Source organism: Lissotriton vulgaris, chromosome 4_1 (assembly GCF_964263255.1).
Source record: "Lissotriton vulgaris chromosome 4_1, aLisVul1.2, whole genome shotgun sequence".
Taxonomy (NCBI): Eukaryota; Metazoa; Chordata; class Amphibia; order Caudata; family Salamandridae; genus Lissotriton; species Lissotriton vulgaris.
The window spans coordinates 1,186,845,474-1,186,864,201 of NC_141691.1; positions in this window are offsets into that span (position 1 = coordinate 1,186,845,474).

Genomic DNA, 18,728 nt, shown 5'->3' on the forward strand with positions numbered 1-18,728 from the left:
ACACAACAATATTCCAACATATTTAAAAGCTTATTGAAAAGAGCGGTTGATGATGGTATCACTGAGAAAGTAAGTAGATACCTCATGCAAACCAATCCGAAAACACTGACAATGTACATGCTTCTGAAAGTACATAAGGATCTACACCATCCTCCATTCTGACCCATTGTTTCTTCAAGAGGGAGTCTGCATAAACCTGTGGGCAAATTCTTAGACAAACATTTGCAACCTTTTGTTACAAGCTTGAGTACTTACATTAGGAACACCACAGTTTTTCCTAGCAAAATCATCCAAGTTACTTTCATGACAGATGATGAATTGTTGCTGTGTACTGTAGATGTCAAATCCCTATACATCTCAATTCCGCATAACTTAGGTCTTGAAGCCATTGAAGAAACACTTCCCAACTCCAACCTTGACCAAAGTTTTGATCTGTTCCTCATGAAATTGTTACATTTTACCATCTATCAGAATTATTTCAAATGGGAAGACCAGTGTTTTTTGCAACTAGCTGGAGCTTCCATGGGCAATTGCGCAGCTCCAGCTTATGCTAACATTTTCATGAATACATTTGAAGAAAAAAACATTCTGGGATTGGACACTTGGAAAAGCACTCTTCAGTTTTCCTGAGATATATTGATGAAATCTTCATTTTATGGAAGGGGTCACACGCTACTCTAATTACAGCGCTATATTCTCTCAATGAAATCAATGACAGAATTCAATTTATCTACTAGGTCAATGAAAACAGTATAGCATTCCTTGATGTGCAAATCAACAGAGTCAACAACAATTTAGAGCCTACATCTTCATAAAGACAACCGATAGGAACAACATGCTGCATTTTACAGTTTTAATCAGAAAATTCTCAAATATCACTTACCATACTCGCAACTACTGAGGGTTAAAAAAATAGTGTTGAACCCCATCAACTTGAAGGAACAAATGGACACTATGTTAAAAAGATTCAGCCAACGAGATTATCCTGGTAGTATATGAGAAAAAGCTAGAGTAGGACGCACGATCAAATCCAGAACAGAACTCATGACTCAAGTCCAAAACAAGGATCAAAACGCATGGTAGTAGTGTCTAAATTTTCCACCATGACCCATCCTGGCCTTAGAGCGAAATTTCAATGGTATTTTCACTGAGAGACCGATTTTTGCACACAGTAGAGGCAAGAGCATTAAATAATTGATCTCACAAGATCCCAGAGAAATTCAGCAAACCATTTACAAAGGACTATATCCATGCTACAATTGCAGTAATTGTAACATCATCATAAAAGGTCCTGTGATAACTCATCCCATGAAAAGGACAAGAATCCACTTGAGAGTGACTGCTAACTGCAATACTACCAACGTGATATACCTCCTCAAATGCCCATGCGGCCTAGTATACGTGGGCAAGACCGAAATAAAAATCAAGACCAGAATACACAAACACAAGAGCAACATTCAAACCAAAAACATGAAATTAGTGGTTGCTGCCCACTTCATTGAAAATACCACAACGTCAGTCAACTGAAATGCTGGACTTTTTAACCTTCATTAATCACTTCCCACACCAATTGCTTCGCTCGTCCAGTATTATGTTGTTGCTTTTATGTTTGTACTCTATTCTTTATGCACTCATTCTCGATTATTGTTCTTTACATTCGCTCCAATTGCATTTTTTGTATTCAAACCTTATACACTTGATATGTTTAAAGATGGCGCCCGAACCTGCGAGCCTTCATTATCCAATCAACCAGTCCTCTTTCACTACTCACACCATATTTTACTAACAACCTGTTCCTGGCTTTTGTGCTTCCTTGCCATCATCAGACACTTGCCATCGCGTAATTTAGTTCACATACGTTTTACTGTTTACATGCAGTGATACTTTGTCGGCACTGAATGTTTCTTCGAATCTTTTTTGAGTCAGTATTAGCTTCTCAACATTCCCACTAGATAACGTTGCACCTTGCTGACCTTGGGTACAATGCTTCCACTGATGGACTCACTTTTACCCCACGCTGGCCAATGTTACAGACATACCAGCTGATACTTGCAAGTTTAATTCATACTGCCCACGTGTACACACTTGTTCCAGATTACATAGAAGAAGTTTAATCAGCATAATTTTTCACCTAGTACATGGTTTCAATACGCGGCACAGCACAGGACCTTGGTCCACTCTGTTAACAATACACATCTTATTTCATTTGGCGGTCTTTGAGTTTTATTGAGTTTTATTTACACATTGTGATTCATACCACATCATTCACCTGGGTGTAGGTGAAGGCATGTGAATCCTATAGCTTGTTTTTTTCATAATATCATTGATCACTTCCTTTGTAAACATTTTCCCCTGACAAAGGGCAGATATTGCTCGGAATGCATCGGGAGAGCTGATTGAAATTTGCAACAGTTTTTTCTAAGCTGATATCATCAGTTTCCGATATGAATAATTAATATTGAACTATGAATATAACAATTGTTACAAGCTCATTACAAGTCCATTGAATCTACATTTTTTGCATAAACTGCCAACAGACTTCACACTTCCCGCCAATGCGTATCCTCAGCAGTGCTCATGAGGACATCTCCTAATCAGGAGATGCTGCTTTGTCTTAAAGTTTAAACGTTTGCCATACAAGCATAGAAGACTAGAAAAATGGTCAAACATTTAAAAATTCTTACTCTATAACAATTTAAAAGTTGTTTAGAATTCAGCGTTGCTTCCTTTGAAAAAGCACTACACCTTTGTAAGAACCGGGATTCTTAGTTCAGAGGGGTTAGAGTCTCTCCCAAATAAAACACACAATCCTTGTCAGGTTGAACCACAAAAACACTAAATAAACCTGTGCTTAACCCTCTGGTAGCTTGGCACAAAAGCAGTTAGAATTAATTAAAGAAATTGGATTCTTTTTGGGAGGGCGGGGTGGAAATCCTTCTCAAGCAACAACCGCATTCCTTTTTCAGGGTGAACTACAAACGTCATTAAATTAACATGTGCTTAACCCTATGGTAGCTTGGCACAAGCACAGTCAGGCTTAACTTAGAGGTACTGTTTTTAGTATTTGTGCAGCACTTAAGCAGTAGTAAAGTGAAAACACAATACAAGAAAATTCCCACACCAATTTAGACAAATATAGAGTAATAAAAATCCAATTGGTAAACTGTAGATATGCATTTTCAAAGTATAGGTAAATGTAGTACCTACATTTATTCACAGTCATTTGGATATGCGAGACTGGGGGGAAAGTCACAAGTTCAGGCCGACCGCAATGTAGCCCAGGCTGGATACAGGGACCAGGTTAGTACTGGTAAAAAGGTTACCTTCTTAAAGTCCAGCTCGCAGACTCTACTTCATAGTGGAGGAGGCCGCTAGGAGCTTGGTGACACAGATGGTCTTCTTTGTAGCATGAAGATCTGGTTGGGCATCGTGGATGATCCTCACTGGAGCTTCACATTGGTGGTCACTACAGTCTATTGCTGCTGTAGTGTGAAGTGCAGTTCTCATGTTGCCAGTCGTTGCTGTCGGTTGCTGTAGAGTAAAGCCGGATTCATTGGAGCTTTGCGTTGGGGTTCAATACAGGTGACACAGTATTAGGTATTTCTTTTTTTCTTGTACAGAAGTGTATTCTGATGCACGGCAAGGGTCCAGGTCCTTCGGAGGCACCTCTTGGGGATCAGGGGTACATGCTAGCAGAGGCCAAAAGGGCTCAGGCAGGTAAAGTTGCAGGTCCAGGAGGATCCCATTGCAGCAGGTCAGCTGGGCAGTTGCAGAGAGGCCTCTGCAACTTGTTGTGTCCCTGTAGCACACATAGGAGGTCTACCAAGTGACCCTTGCAGTCACTCAGGTTAGCCTGGGATGAAAAGAGGGGGTCCATTCTTCCTTCACAGAGAGCAGATATGCCTCAAGCAGCTTGATAGTACTCTGGACAACACAGCTTACCTCAAGCAACAGGTCAGTCCTCTGGTGAACAAGCCAATCTTTTCGTAGTCCACAGGTCCAGGAGTACTGACGAGGTGGTTCAGGAGGTCCAATATTTAAACCTGGTGGCATACTTTAAAGTGAGAAAAACCTCTAGGCTAACCCCACAACTGCTTTTGCAAAATTCCTTTCATCCCTTGCCCAGGCATCAAGCAGTCTAGGGTGACAAATGTGAGGATCCTTTGTTAGGGTGCTGGAAGCAGTCCTTTGAAATGTAAGTGGGGAAGGGACACGCTCATCCCCTTCCATCCTGGTAGGATGGACCATCTTGCCAGCATCCAGCCCTCTTTTGTTTCACTGTCTAGGAGAAATGTACAAAGCCAATCTGTCAACAATTTACAGTCATGCGACCCAGGCCATAGCCTGCAGGCACAGGTTAGAACAAGAACCTACCAACTTTGATAAAGTAAACATTTTCAAATTTTGACTTAAAACCCAACTTTATTATTAAAGGATTTAAATTACAATTCTTTGAAGCCAAACATTACATTTCATTCTGTTCCCAATAAAATGTTAGAACTTTTTTAATGTAATAAAGTAACATAATGTTATCCTATTGAACAGGTAGAAATCACAATAGAGAAAAAACCCATTTGGGAGTTAATCTCTAAGAGGACATGTTAAAGTTAAAAACACTTTTTAGGGCCTGGCTCAGGGGTGAAGTGTATTAAGAAGGGAGGTTTAGACCTGGAAAGAGGGATATTTTGCCAGGTTGAATTGACAGTTTAAAACTACAAACAGGCTGCAATGGGAGTCCTCACACATGTTTTAAAGAGCTTCTTTAGTGGGTGGCAGAATAAGTGCTGCAGGATTATCCATAGCATTTAACTTCCAGGCCATGGGCACAAGTACCATTACTTTACTAGGTACTACTAGTCTTGGGTTCTGGAGTAGGATACTACTCACTAAAAAAGCACCTCTATGCCTCATCAGGGCCCATAAGTACTATATAAATACATTTACAATTTACAATGTACATATATGTAAATTAAATGTGCCAATTGGGTGTAAGTTAATTTGACCATGTTGATAGGAGAGAGCACAAGCAATTTAGTACTGGTTAAAGTCCTAAAATACAAAAAAAACGAACTTCAGAAAATAGAAGCTAAAAAGGTAAATCGTTTGGAGGAAGACCAAACCAACGAATATCGGGTCTAAGAATTCAGTTAGAGACAATATGTAAAGTATTTATCTAGCACTCCAACAATATTAAAGCGAAAACACAATGCAATAAAAATCCCAAACCAATTTAGAAAAATAGAGTTAATATTCATTAAGAAAAAGACACCCATACAACTAAAATGTAATAAGCAGAGGTAGAGGAATGAAATTTAAAGTTGTAGGTAAAAAACGCACCAAAAAGCACAAAGCGCAAATCACAGTTATCTCGTCTTACTGGACTGGGGAAAAGTCAAAAGTTTAGGACAACCACAATAGAATGCTGGTCAGATATAGGGACCCAGTTCATTCCAGTGAAAGGTGTACCTCCTAACTTAGTCCAGCTTTCACATGAGAAGCACTCGTTGATGAAGTCATCAGCAGTCATGCTGCAAGCTGGATTCGGAAAGGAGCTCATCGAAGGCAGATTGCTGAAGTCCCAGGCCTCAATCAAAACTTTACGTTCGCAGTGTGGATTTTTTTTATGCGAAGAGCTAGGTCAATAGTTGGAACTTCGCGATGGCGTGAAACGTGGGGGGGGGGCAATTGGTGTTGATGCAAAGAGCTCTGGATGGTGAAGTGCGGGGTCTGGGTGTGGGAAGGTCAAATGAAGGTCTTGCGTTGGCCCTGGTGAAGTCTGCTCGCATTTATGAGAAGACTGGAGATGGTTCTGTGCAACACAAAGAGCCCAGAACCTCTGTTTTTTTTGTCCAGTTATTAGTTATGGGGCTGGAAGGGCACACACTAATACCAGCAAAGGTTCTAGAACTTGAGGAGTTTCTCTTGTGAGTTAGGACTCACTACCGGAGAGGCCAGCAGTGGAATTCAGGAAGATGCATCTGGTGCTGGTCAGCTAGGCAGTTGCAGGAAGGCCTCTGAAAGCCTGTAGATTCCCTGTAGCTCAAACAGGAGGCCAGACAACTAACCCTTTGAGTCACTTCTGTCGTCCTGGAATCAGGCAACCAGGTACAGTCTTCCTTCAGGCTTCCAACAGCAGGGCAGTCCTTTTTCTGAGTCTCCATATGTCCAGGACGATTTTGATGAGGGTTCTAAGGGTACTACTTTTATACTCAGTTCCAGCCTGTGTGGGGATCACCACCTTTATCTAAATTGAAAATGCTTGCATTCAGTTTTTTCTTTTTCAATGGTCTGGCCCCAATCTGCTTAGGGTAACAAAGGACAGACGGGCTCAGGGGTGAGCTGCATTTGCCAGTGAAAAGTCAGGCATCTTTAGAAGTCAGAAGGGGCTGGGTACAGCCCTCAGGCTACGCTTTGACCACCAAGCCATCCTTCCCCACACCCAAGGAAACATTTTTGACTCCTGTCTGGAAGGAATACACATCACATCACATCACATCACATCACAGGAGAGCCATTAACAGTCATGTGACCTGGGCACTGGCAGAAAATCACATATGCTTTAAGCAGAAAATTGGCAACTTTCTATAAGTGTTATTTTCGGAATAGTAATTTAAAATCTGACTTTACCATTAAAGAGGATTTTGAATTACAATTAAAATGATTGGAAGAAGTCTTTCTTGATCTGCACCCAAACGGAAGTTATCACTTATTAAGTTCAATATAGTAACCCAGTCTATCGAAGGGCTATCCATTCTGCAGTGAAAAACGAGGTGGTCTGTAGATTGTGTGTGTGCAGAGGGGCAATACTATACCTTATTTGCATTGGGCCACCCCATGAACAATAGGAGGTGCTCCTTTTAGAACAAAAGCAGAGGTTACATACCTATTGCACCTCCACCTTTGGGATAGCCATGTGCTATAGCCCCTGGCAGTACTGCTAGAGCAGTGTAGGATTAAAGGCATCAGTGTTACATTAGGGAAGTCATAAGGGTCGTAAAAAGGACAAGAGTAACGAGTCACGCAGAGAATCTTGGGTGAGTAATATGTAAGCAGTGATGTATTTTGGAGCTCATTCGTTCACGTAGATCTAAAGATTAATGTGAGAGGCTGCTGCATTTTACAAAAAGCACATTTTCTCTTTAAAAGGCTTCTTGATAAGGCCTCTAAATTTGGGTTACTCAGACAGCTTGACTGCTAAACCTATGTGGCACACAAAATATAAAGTGCGGGAATCAGATTTTTGTGTATATTTCTCATTTGCGCGTAATACTAGTAAAGTGCCCTAGTTTCTTTCGATCCTATTGAAATCGTTATTTCGATCACACTTCAGAATTTCAAAAATAAAAATTTGCTTAATTTAAACTTGCTGCTGCCGATAATGTTTGAAACATTTGTGAAGTTTATTTAAAAGAATTTAACTGTTCCTGTGCACTAGGAAACATTTGACATCCTGCAGCCTTTTCTTTCATACTTCTTGGGCCCACGCAAGATTGTCACTTTGTCAAGATTACACAATTCCCTCACTTTGCAATGAAGAAAAAACAAAGTAAAAGCCAATCTCCACTTTAAATATGCAGTCCTGTGTAAGGATACACTGCAAGATCCTTGACCTCTGTCTCTGGACCCAAAGCAAATGGGACACGATCAAAACAAAATTGTAATTCCTCTTCATTGCTCACATGCCTTCTGAACTCCTGCAATGTTATCTGGGGGTTGCGGCAGCACCCCTACTTCAAGCGCCCCCTGGTGTTCTTTATCTCTCACTGAATAGCTTGCAGTAACAGAGATTCATAGAGACCTTTGAGTAAACCCCACCCGACAAAAGTTGAAATATGCTGGGAGCAGTCCTTTGGGACACCTTCGAGCAATAAGAATGAAGAAAATGCAAGTATACATGTAACATGCCAGGCTTGTGTCTCATTTCATGACACAATAGACATCTCCCTCACAATGAAAGTGTATCAGCTAGACAAGCGCCCTTTGCATGTGACCTACTATTCAGTGGCATAACGAAACTTAAGGGGGACCCTTGCAAGATACATGGAGGGGTCCCCCCTCCAAAATTAATCAGGAGGTCTTGGGCCAGAGTACTGTGCTGAGGGGGACCCCTGCAGCTCTGCCCCCCCCCCACAATGTGGGGGCTGGCACTATTATAATGAAACTTGAGGGAGGCCCCATGCAAGGTATGTGGAAGGGCCCCCTCCGGACTAAATCGGGAGCTCTCCTGCCAGAGTGCTGTGCTGAAGGGGCCCCATGGAACTTGCCCCCCACCCCCTCCCCACTGCGAGGGCTGCTCAGGCCTGTGTTACACCACTGGGCCTGTGGGGGCCTTTCTTATGCCACTGCTACTACTGGTAAGAGAACCACCTCCTCCTCTGGGTCTAGACGTCCTCCGGGATTTCCTTCCAATCTTCAGATGTAGCTGCACCATCTACTCATTGCTACAGTCCTCCTCCGGTCTGCCTGATGTTTTAGACCTGATTTTCAGTGCCTTCAGTCCTAGGCTAGAACAGCCGTGTGAAGTTGTGCCTCCATCGGAACAAGGAAGAATTTCAAGTTAACGCAGTCTTTCATTTCTGCACTGTCGAACTGAGAAGGAATCCCCTCAGGAAGCATTAGTTATTTATGTGTATTGTCACACACATATATATATATATATTTTCTTTTCCTGAAAGCAGAATCTGTTAGTTCCAACGAGAGGAGATTAAAACAGCAATGTGGCGATGCCTGTTGCAACAAAAAAATGTATATTCCCAATTTTTTCGAATATTTGCATCCTCAAACACAAAACAGACGTAGGATAGTGTCTGAGGTTATAGGTGCAGTCATTTGTTTTATGCAGTCTGGCAAATTATTGTGCAGCTGAAATGCGTGGCGCATTCAGTACCATAGTAATGATGAAAGTGGGTGCCAACAATCTTTGTGCCCATTTGCACATACCGAGTTGAGCAAAACTTGTGATGGTGCTCCGGAAGTTTCAGCCACAACTCTGCTACCTGCAGGAATTTTAGGACGGAAACTAGGGTAGAAAGTGGAAAGTTATCAGATTTTCCATGTTGGTAAGACAGAAATACCATTCTGGTGTTGAAAAGGATGAGTTTCTCACATAATACCCTCTAAACAAAGATGTATAATTCAAGGTATTGCTGTCGTAGAGAATATGCTTAGAGATTTTGGCTGTACTGCCAACAATGATAGAAGGCAGAGAGAAAGGTAAGATTTTGCGTTAGTACCAGGAACCAAACTACCTGGTAGTCCCCCAGTTGGTAGTTAGTACTCACCCCATCAGAGGCCAGCATCAAGGCCCAGGGGAGGTCCAACTGGAACACATCAACTAGACAGTGAGAAATGATCCTAGAAGTTTATTGAGTCTGTGTAGCTCAAACAGGAGATCAGTCAACTGACCCTCTGGGTCACTTCTGCTGTCATGGGTTGAAGTCAAACAGGTCCAGTCTATCTCTAGGTTTGAGACAGTAGGACTGTCCATTATCTGGGAGCAATACACATCTCATCAAAACAGAGAAATCAGGGATCAGGTGACAGCTAGACACTGGCAGGAAAGCCCTTTGGTTTTAATCAGGGAAATGACAAATTTCCTAAAGCGTAGTTTCCAAAACATTAATAAAAAATCTAACTTGACCATTATGTTGGATTTTATGTTAATATTAAAATGAGTCCTTCCATTTTCCTCGCTACTCTCAGGAAGGATTTAGCACTTATTAAAGAGAATAGTGTATTCAGTGTTCAGAGAAAAAAAATGGACATTTTTCACTGCATTGGCATGTAAAACATGAAATATACATTCACTTTTTTGCATATCATTCACCTGCCTTATGGGCATTTAGGGCCACCTTAAGGGTGACATAGGAATTCAATCAATCAATCAAATAATCTGTATTCAATCATTCCCCAGAATGTCATAAAAGAGGTACATGGTTTAAAACAAACATGATTAATATAAAAACAATCAAATATTTAAGAATTTTGAAATGTAATAAAAATAGAATGCATACCAGGCACAAAAGCTATAAAAAAAGACCTGTTCTAAAAATGTGAAGCAATGGAATACAATACAAATCACAGAAGCCAGGACATAAGATATAAGTAGAATGGCGCATTCATTATTCTGAAAAACATTGCCTTTAACACACGTAAAATGCCCATAAAAAAATGACCAACCAAATAACAGGTATCTTGGTCATGAAGCTGATGTAAGGAGAGCAAATCAGCTTTGCACTCAGTAAATTTGTGCCTGTGCAACAGAGGCAATAGAAATTTCCGGATGCAAGGAAGATAGAAATTACAAAAAAACCAAAGTGCAATATGGTCTGGTTTGATTGCTCGCCACACGGACATAATTTGAATTTTGAATTGAAAATTATTTTTAAAGCGCACATACACCAGCGGTTTCTAGGCGCTACAACTAACAAAGGACCAGAGCTGGATAAACAAAAGCAAACTGCTGGAGGGTTAATTGAAGGACTTCGTGAACAGATGAGCCTTGAGCTGTTTCCGGAATTGCGGGTACAGGGTTAAGGCTCGGAGCTCAAGGGGGAGAGAGTTCCAAAGGAGCGGGGCGAGGGTCGCAAATTTCGAACCTCCCCATTTCTTTCTCCGGTAACGTGGGATTGTAAGAAGGGACTGGGTGGATGAGCGTAGTTCCCTGGTGGGAACGTAAGGGGTGATCTCAGATGAGATGAAAGCCGGTGCCGTGCCCAGTCGAGCCTGAAAGGTGATGGAGGCGAGCTTAAACTGGACACGGGCATGAACAGGGAGCCAATGTAGAGACTTCAAGAGGGGGGTGTTGTGGTGAAATTTCGGGAGTTTGAAGACCAGGCGGGCCGCCTGGTTTTGGATCTGTTGCAGACGCCGTAGGCTATATGCAGGAATACCTGCATATAGGGCGTTGCCGTAATCCAGGCGGGAAAGCACCATGGCCAGGGTGATCAGTTTGAGGGCAGCAAAGGAAAAAAAACGGGACACCCTGCATATAGTGCGCAGTGATAGGAAGGAAGAAGAAACCACAGAGCTAACCTGGGAGTGAAGAGTGAGTTGAGAATTGAGTTTTATACCTAGTGTTTTGACTGAGGTAGAGGGGATAGGTGGAGGGCCGAGAGAGGGGGGCCAGAATAAAGAAGACCAGGGGCTGGATGAACCACCCGTCAACACCAGCTCGGTCTTGTCTGGGTTGAGCTTCAGATGGTTGTGGTTCATCCAGTCCCGGATATGGATCATAATAGTTTGGAAATTTAGAACAGAAGAGGGGGAAGAAGACAGATTGAAGACAAGCTGGAGGTCATCCGCATAATTAAATACGGCGACCTCCATTTGTTGCAGAGAGAAGATAAGAGGGGTGATATAAAGATTAAACAGAAGAGGGGAAATGGAGGAGCCTTGGGGGACCCCGCACTGAACTTTCCGAACGTCCGCAGTGAAGTCACCCAGGCGAACAGCCTGGGTGCGGTCGCTCAGGAAGGAGGATAACCAGACCAGAGCGGTGCCCCCGATACCCGCCGCCTTGACACGGGAAAGCAAGATGGTATGATCCACCGTGTCAAAATTGGCTGAGAGATCGAAGAGGACCAGGGCTTGGGGCTGGTTGGTATCCATGCCCTCCCTGAGGTTGTCCAGGACCGAGAGGACTACGGACTCCGTAGAGTGTGCGGGGCGGAACCCGGCCTGGCGGGGGGCAAGAGCTCCATGCTTCTCCACAAAAGAGCTCAGAGCGCAGGTGACATGGCGCTCGAGCACCTTTGCCAGGAATGGCAGGAGGGAGATGAGGCGAAAATTGGCAGGGATTGAGGGGTCCGCGCCCGGCTTTTTCAAGATGGGTACAATTACCGCAGATTTGAGTGGATTAGGTACTACGCCTTGAGAAAGAGAGCTATTGAGGAGGTGGAGGGGGGGGTCTGGACAAGTGATAAAGATATGACGGAGAATATGGGCAGGACAGGGGTCTAATGGGGAGCCAGATTTGACAAGGGGTATTATGGAAGTCAGAGATTCCTTAGTTAGAGGGGGGAGGGTGGCGAGTTCTCCCTTAGGAGGGGGACACTGGGGGTCAACAAAAGTGGGGGAGGGGGAGGGATATTGGCCTTGATGGTGGCTATTTTCTGAATGAAATAGTTATTGAGGGAATGACAGAATTCTTTGGAAGGGGCGGGCTTTAAAGTTGTTCTATCCGAAAACGCCAAGTTGTGCACGATCGAAAAAATTTCCTTCGACTGGTTTTCTGCTGCGAGGATTTTGGAGGAGAAGTAGGTATATACATATACAAATATTGTTTGGAAAGTATTGACCTAAGGGGAAACACAATATCCAGTGTATCGTTCCCAACCTGAAATGAATCAGTAAGTTGCTTTAGTACACATTCTGCACAAATAATAGGTATGGGTGAATCCCAGCTGTCATCTGAACCAAACAAGACTCTCTTACTGACGGCTTCACCACTTCAATAACCTCCCTAGAGGCTTGTCTGATTGAAGAAAAACATTCCTGGGTTCAGCATTTCTCTTTCTTGGTGATAGTTTCCAGGTTCTCAAACAAGTGTGCACACCCAAGAACCGAAGAAGTATCTTGAATATACTTTCATCATGGAATGTTCAACCATGATCACAAGCGAGACAATCTCTAACAACTGCTCGGTTGAGCTCAGCTTCCTTATTTGACCAAATGGAACACCAAAAGGCTACAGGGGCAGCACCAATAAGGTCTTGAACATACTCAAGGCCTAATTCTTGGTGTAGGGTGAAGGGGGGAGTCAAGGGAGAAACTTCCAACAGGTGGCGGCAAAATCTATTTTCCTTGACTTGGATGAAAGCAATATCCCTATAACCCGATGCCATATGTCAAGGTTGGAAGGCATTTCCTTTGATACATTTCTATTAATGGCGCCAGTGGCTCTCTACCAATGCAATCAGCAAGAGAGAAAATGGTGCCAACCGCATGAGAAAATCAGGTTAATCTTTATTTTCATCAAGCTGTAGATCTGCCCCAGCAACATCTAGTGCCCTCTCCAAATCATTAATATACAATAAAGAGGATGAGGGTGAGTTTGCAGCCTTGGCACACTTTTTGATACATTTTAAATAGAGAGGTACACTCTCCGTCCTCGACAAATCTCACGGAGGCTCTGAGATCCCAGTGTAGAAGTCTAAGAAAAGACACCAGGTCTGTCTCCAAACCCATGACTTCAAGGATTGCCCAAAATGTCGACCTATTTATGCAATCAAAGGAGCTCAATAGGTCCATAAATGCAAGATGGATTGGGATGCCCCTTGCATATTTATATTTGGCCACAATAAGACGTAAGCTTAAACACTGCTCAATAGTTCCTAGGCCCTTCGGAAACCATATTGAACTCACAATATGATGTTATTCTCCCTTGTCCACAGTAAAAGCCAATCTAAAATCACTCTACCAATTATTTTAGTGGTGGGGTCAAGCAGGGATATTGGTCGGTAGCACCTAGATTCATTGGCATTGCCCTTTTTAAATATGGTGGCAACAATTGAAATGCTCCAGGCTATAGTTATCGCCTCCCACCTCTCATCCTTGATTGCTGATTTTCTTTTTTTCATTGCCAGGGCATAATATTTCCTACAGGCCATGATTAAAATGGGATTTCTAGGGACTTGCTTTATGGCCTTGAGCATATTATCACTCGCCGCTCTGCATACATGAGTTTTAAAAATGAAGATCTAGGCCTGGAAAAACATTTACTTTCTCAAGAATGTGATGGAATGCACAACAGATTACTCAATGTCAACAACGTTTAAAGAGTGCTCAATGGCAAATGTTTTTATGCATGCAAGTATCAACAAACGAAAATACAATGTTTCAACCAAATAATCCATATTTATTCTGTGTTCTTCATAATTTACCTGTTCACTTTAGAAGTGGCATACTTCCAAACTTTGAATACTCATTAAATCCCCAGCCAGGCATTTTTCATTGGCATGTTAGACTTCACTGTTCATCCTTGGGAACCATGTTAATAACCTCTCAATGCATTCAAAGTTTGGAATCATGTTGCTTCTAAAGTGAACAAGTAAATTATGATGAACACAGAATAAATACGGGTTACTGGATCGAAACATTGGATAGTTGCTAGAATCCACTAGCAACAATCCAATAATTCAATCCAATAATCAGTTTTACCAGGGAGAGCACAAGTACTTTACCTCTTGTTAGCTGGGTAAAGACTACAGAAATCTCGGGCCAACAAAATAGGGCTCAGTAATAAGGTAAACAATCTTGGGTGTCCCTACAGAAAGGGCACATTTTCAGCAAGTGTATGCACTGACCATAAATTGCTCTGTTTTCTCTTGTGCTGGTAGTGCATTCCTGTCCTCCACTGATTTCTATGTCATTCCCTTGCTGCACCTGTGTATGTATTTACTTTTCAAGATTGTGCTGGTTGTGTATGTATTTGCATGGTGCTCACCTACCTTTTTCTTAAAGTTCTCTTTACTCTTCCCAGTTTGTAGTAGATATTGCCCATTGTCCACATTCTCCTCCTTGCTTCTCACACTTAGGTTGGAGATCTCCCTATCCACACTCTCAATGGAGAACTATATGTATGAGAGTTAGGCATTAGCATTGATCTGCAGCTGTAACTTTGAGAATTCCTATTACTAGCATGTGAAGTAATACTAAAGGAGCATTACACCCATAATTATAAAATGCAAATGTGTATTGTCCCTTTGTTCACAACTGTAAGTGTATTCCTGAGTGTATACACTATAACTACCAGCCTTGACAGTAAGCTAACGTTATGTTGTATATTCACCAGTGTACATTATCAACATGGATATATCACCACCAGAGTCTTAAAATCACAACAGTAATTAATAACATGTGAAAGGGTGATACATTTCAATAAGCTTCCTATATATTTATCAATAATCCCATATATTAACGCCAACAAAACTGTCCTTTCTTGTCGTTACACCTGACAGACCTTAGAGTGGTCTTACTACAAACCTTTCAATATCGTTCCTATTGTTTGCTGAAACTGGTTTTAGATGGCCTTAGGACCTGTGCACTTTACAACTGCTAACCAATGCTAAAGGGCATGTGCTCACTCCTCTAAACATGGAAAATTAGCTTACACCCAATTGGCACATTGAATTTACTTATAACTCCATAGTTAAGCGGTAATACATGTAACCGGGGCCTGTAAATTAAATGCTCTTAGTGGACCAGCTCACGTAAGAAGACATTTTTACACCTCTCAGAAATGCCATCTTAGCCTGTGTGCAGTTTTAAAAAGCTCATTCGATGTTGCGAATTTAACCTTTTGCAAGGCTTAAATCTCTTATTTAATACATTTAAGTCATCCCCAAAACACCTGAAAACGCCTATAGACCAGGGTGCAATGCATTTAAATGGTTGGGCATGTAATTCTAAGTTTTACATGTCGAGATAGTGTAAACCCATTTGATTAAATAGTCACTATTGTGAGGCCTATAACTCTCATAGGATAACATTGGGTTAACTTATTACATTTAGTATTATGGATTGGGAATAGGTAGAAATGTTATGTTTGGTCTCAAAGAATTGTAATCTAAAATCTTATTTAAGAGTCAAGTTGGATTTTAAGTCACAATTCAGAAAAATGACACTTTTAGAAACTTAGTAATATCTTGTACTAACAATTTGGTTTCTGAAGTCTGTGTCCTGGGTGAGATTACTGTGATTAGCATGGCAGTTGGCCTGTGTGTATTGCTCCCAGACAGTGTGATAAATAGGGGAAATGGATTAGGGGTGGGGGGAGTTCACGGAGTTGCACTATGTGGAATTCCGCAGAATTCCATAAAAACTCTGTAGAATTCTACTCTGTCCTACTCATTATGCTTTATCCCACAAATGAACAATAGTCAATATTTTTCATGTCACTGAAAAAGCACTGCTGAAATGTGAACGAGGTACTCATCCATGAGCCTGGCAACCTCGCTCAATGAGAACTTTCCTTAATTTGCGCCGTAAACAGGTGCTACCTTCAATAATCCCTGAAGGCTTTGCTTATGAGAGGAGAAAAAATGACGCGATGTAGGAATTGAGAATGTCAGCCAACATGCATATTTTCAACTCAAATTCCCCCGGTATGAACTTGAAAATGTCTCTCATTATTAACCTGCAGTGGTTGCAATACCCAGCCTCCAAACTGCTGCAGCCAAGGGTCCACTGTCAGTGATCGAACCCTCCGATAACTGTCTCCGTCCACGTGCCTGCATTCCTAACATTGCTGTCCTGGGCTTGGGCTGTGCGCTGCCTTGCCTCTGTCTATTGGCGCTGCCAGAGGCTTTGGGGTGAAGAGAGGGGATCCTCACCTGTAAGCTTTCGTAGGTAATTTAAAGAAAAAACACTGCACTTTCTTTGATATCATATGCATGACACACAGACTCAGGCCCTAACCCTGCCTGGCCTTTGGCAGGGCTTGCTGATGCCATACTTGCCTGACAGCCTTCTGCATTGCTCCCAGTCATGACGACTGCGACACTTGCTTGGGCCAGTCGTCTCCCTTTGTTCGCACCTGAGCGTTTCGGACATGTCCCTCTCATTTTTCCTCCCACTATGTCCAGGAGGATGTGAAGCACACTGCTTCCTACTCCATTTTAGGTGCACCGTGATGTCCTCACTCCCGCCCGGTGCTCCTAAAAAAAACCTAAGGGCAAGTACAATAAGTCTCCGCTCCGCTCGAGGTAGGCAGAGCGCCAAAACTCCACTCTTCAAGCGGAGTGACAGAGTGGCAATACTCAGCAAACTCTGCCAGCGGAGAGGAGTATACTGCCCATGCCTAGAGTGGATGTTGGCAGGTGAGTGGGGAGAAGCTGTTCAATTTCCCACTTACATTTCAAAGGAGCTTCCTCAGTTCACTCACAAAGAACTGCACACTAGCAGGTTGTCGCCCCTGACCCTCTGGAGTATGGGCAGGGAGAAATGAAAATCTAGAACCATCTGGGGGAAGGAAAACTCTAAAAGATTCTTCCACTTCAAAACTAGCACAGGGTATAAACTAGGACCCTCAGATCCACTCTTCAGTTTACTCCTGGACCTGCAGACAGTGGCGTAACACAGCCCCCCAAGCTGCAGGGGGCCCCCTCAGCACAGTACTTTCACCCAAGAGTTCTTGATAAAATTCAGCGTGGGCCCCTCCATGCATCTTGCAGGGGGACCCCCTCAAATTCCGTCCCGCAACTGCCTGCAGAAGACCCCCAGGAGGACTAAGTTGTAGGTCAGAGCCCTGCCCTGTCACTTGAAGCCTGCCTGGTATCCTCAGAAGGCTACCCTGCTGCTTAAGGCCTGTCGTACTGCTTGATCCCTGGACTACCAGATTGACTCTGAGGGTTAATTGGGCGGCCTCAATTTCTGAGCTAGAGGGACATATAGAGCTCCAACAACAATCTTAAACACACATCTGGACCCTACCTGAAGTGAATCATGTCCTCTAATTTTTTTCCCACCAAGCCCTGGACCCTTGGAAGTAGATCTAAAGGTGCCCAAACAGCCAAAAAACAAAACTGGTGCGGGATTTTTCTTGTCTTGTGTTTTCACTATGTTACTATTTCAGTGCGGCATAAATACACAATACATTGCCTCCAAGTTTTGCCTGACTGCTTTTGAGCAAAGTTTCCAGAAGGTTAGGCACAGGTTAATTTTCTTTTTTTTTGTGGTTCACCCTCACAAGGATTGTGGTTGTGGCTTAACTAGGGTTTCATCCCCCTCAATCAAAAACCCAATATCCTACATTTGTTGTAAAGGATATCAAGGAAATTATACATCATACAACTTGCAAGTTTCTGTCATCAGTTGTTCAATATGTATTACAACATTCTACATCATTAGGATCAAGCACATAAACAACTCATGTTATTTTTCTAACTTAATCAATTTTAATAGGCTTCCCATACTATGCACTCAATAGTTTGGTTTTGCTAGATCATTCAACTAATTACCTTTAATGTTTGCAAATTCTAATTCCACATAGAGCTGGGAAATGTTTCCACCTGAAACTCAAAGGGCTCAGAATTTTGGGACAAATGTGTTTTAAAATAAAAGCACTTCACTTCCATAATTCATACATGTGCTGTTCATAGATTGTGTGGTCACTGATAAAATGATTCACAAATGTAGTACAGGTTATTTTAAGGGGTCAACATTAAAAAGAAGACACTTGTACCTTAGTCTGTGATTTGAACTTCCTCCGGGAAAGTTTTAGATTGACACTTAGATTGTAACTAAGGTACCATTTTGAAACATATGTATTACTGACTCCGAACATTTTGATATCACTGATCGTGTGGTTATTGTATAATGACGGACATATTTTTTTTTAATTTAAATACATTTCTGATAAGGAGAAATGTTAGAACACTGAGTGCTAAGAAAGTGAGACTGTCAACCGGCCTTGGAAATAAGAGGGTAAAAAGCAAAGCAAAGCTACAGAAAATACCGCAGGAGAACAATAGTAGATGGACAAGGGACATTGGAGAGAGCTGTAGAAACAATTGCTGGTTCAGCAAAAATAGCTGGTAGGCTATTATCAAAGTAAATAGCAAACCACTCCTTGGCCTTTTTCATTTGCACAAACACTACTTGCTCTCACTGCCTGTGTTCTTAGCTAAATGACTTGGACCAAGCTGGCATTGTATTAGACATATTCCACTTTCTCAACCCTTGCCAATACGTGAAAGTTAAAAGAAATCCCATTAAAAAGAATAGCC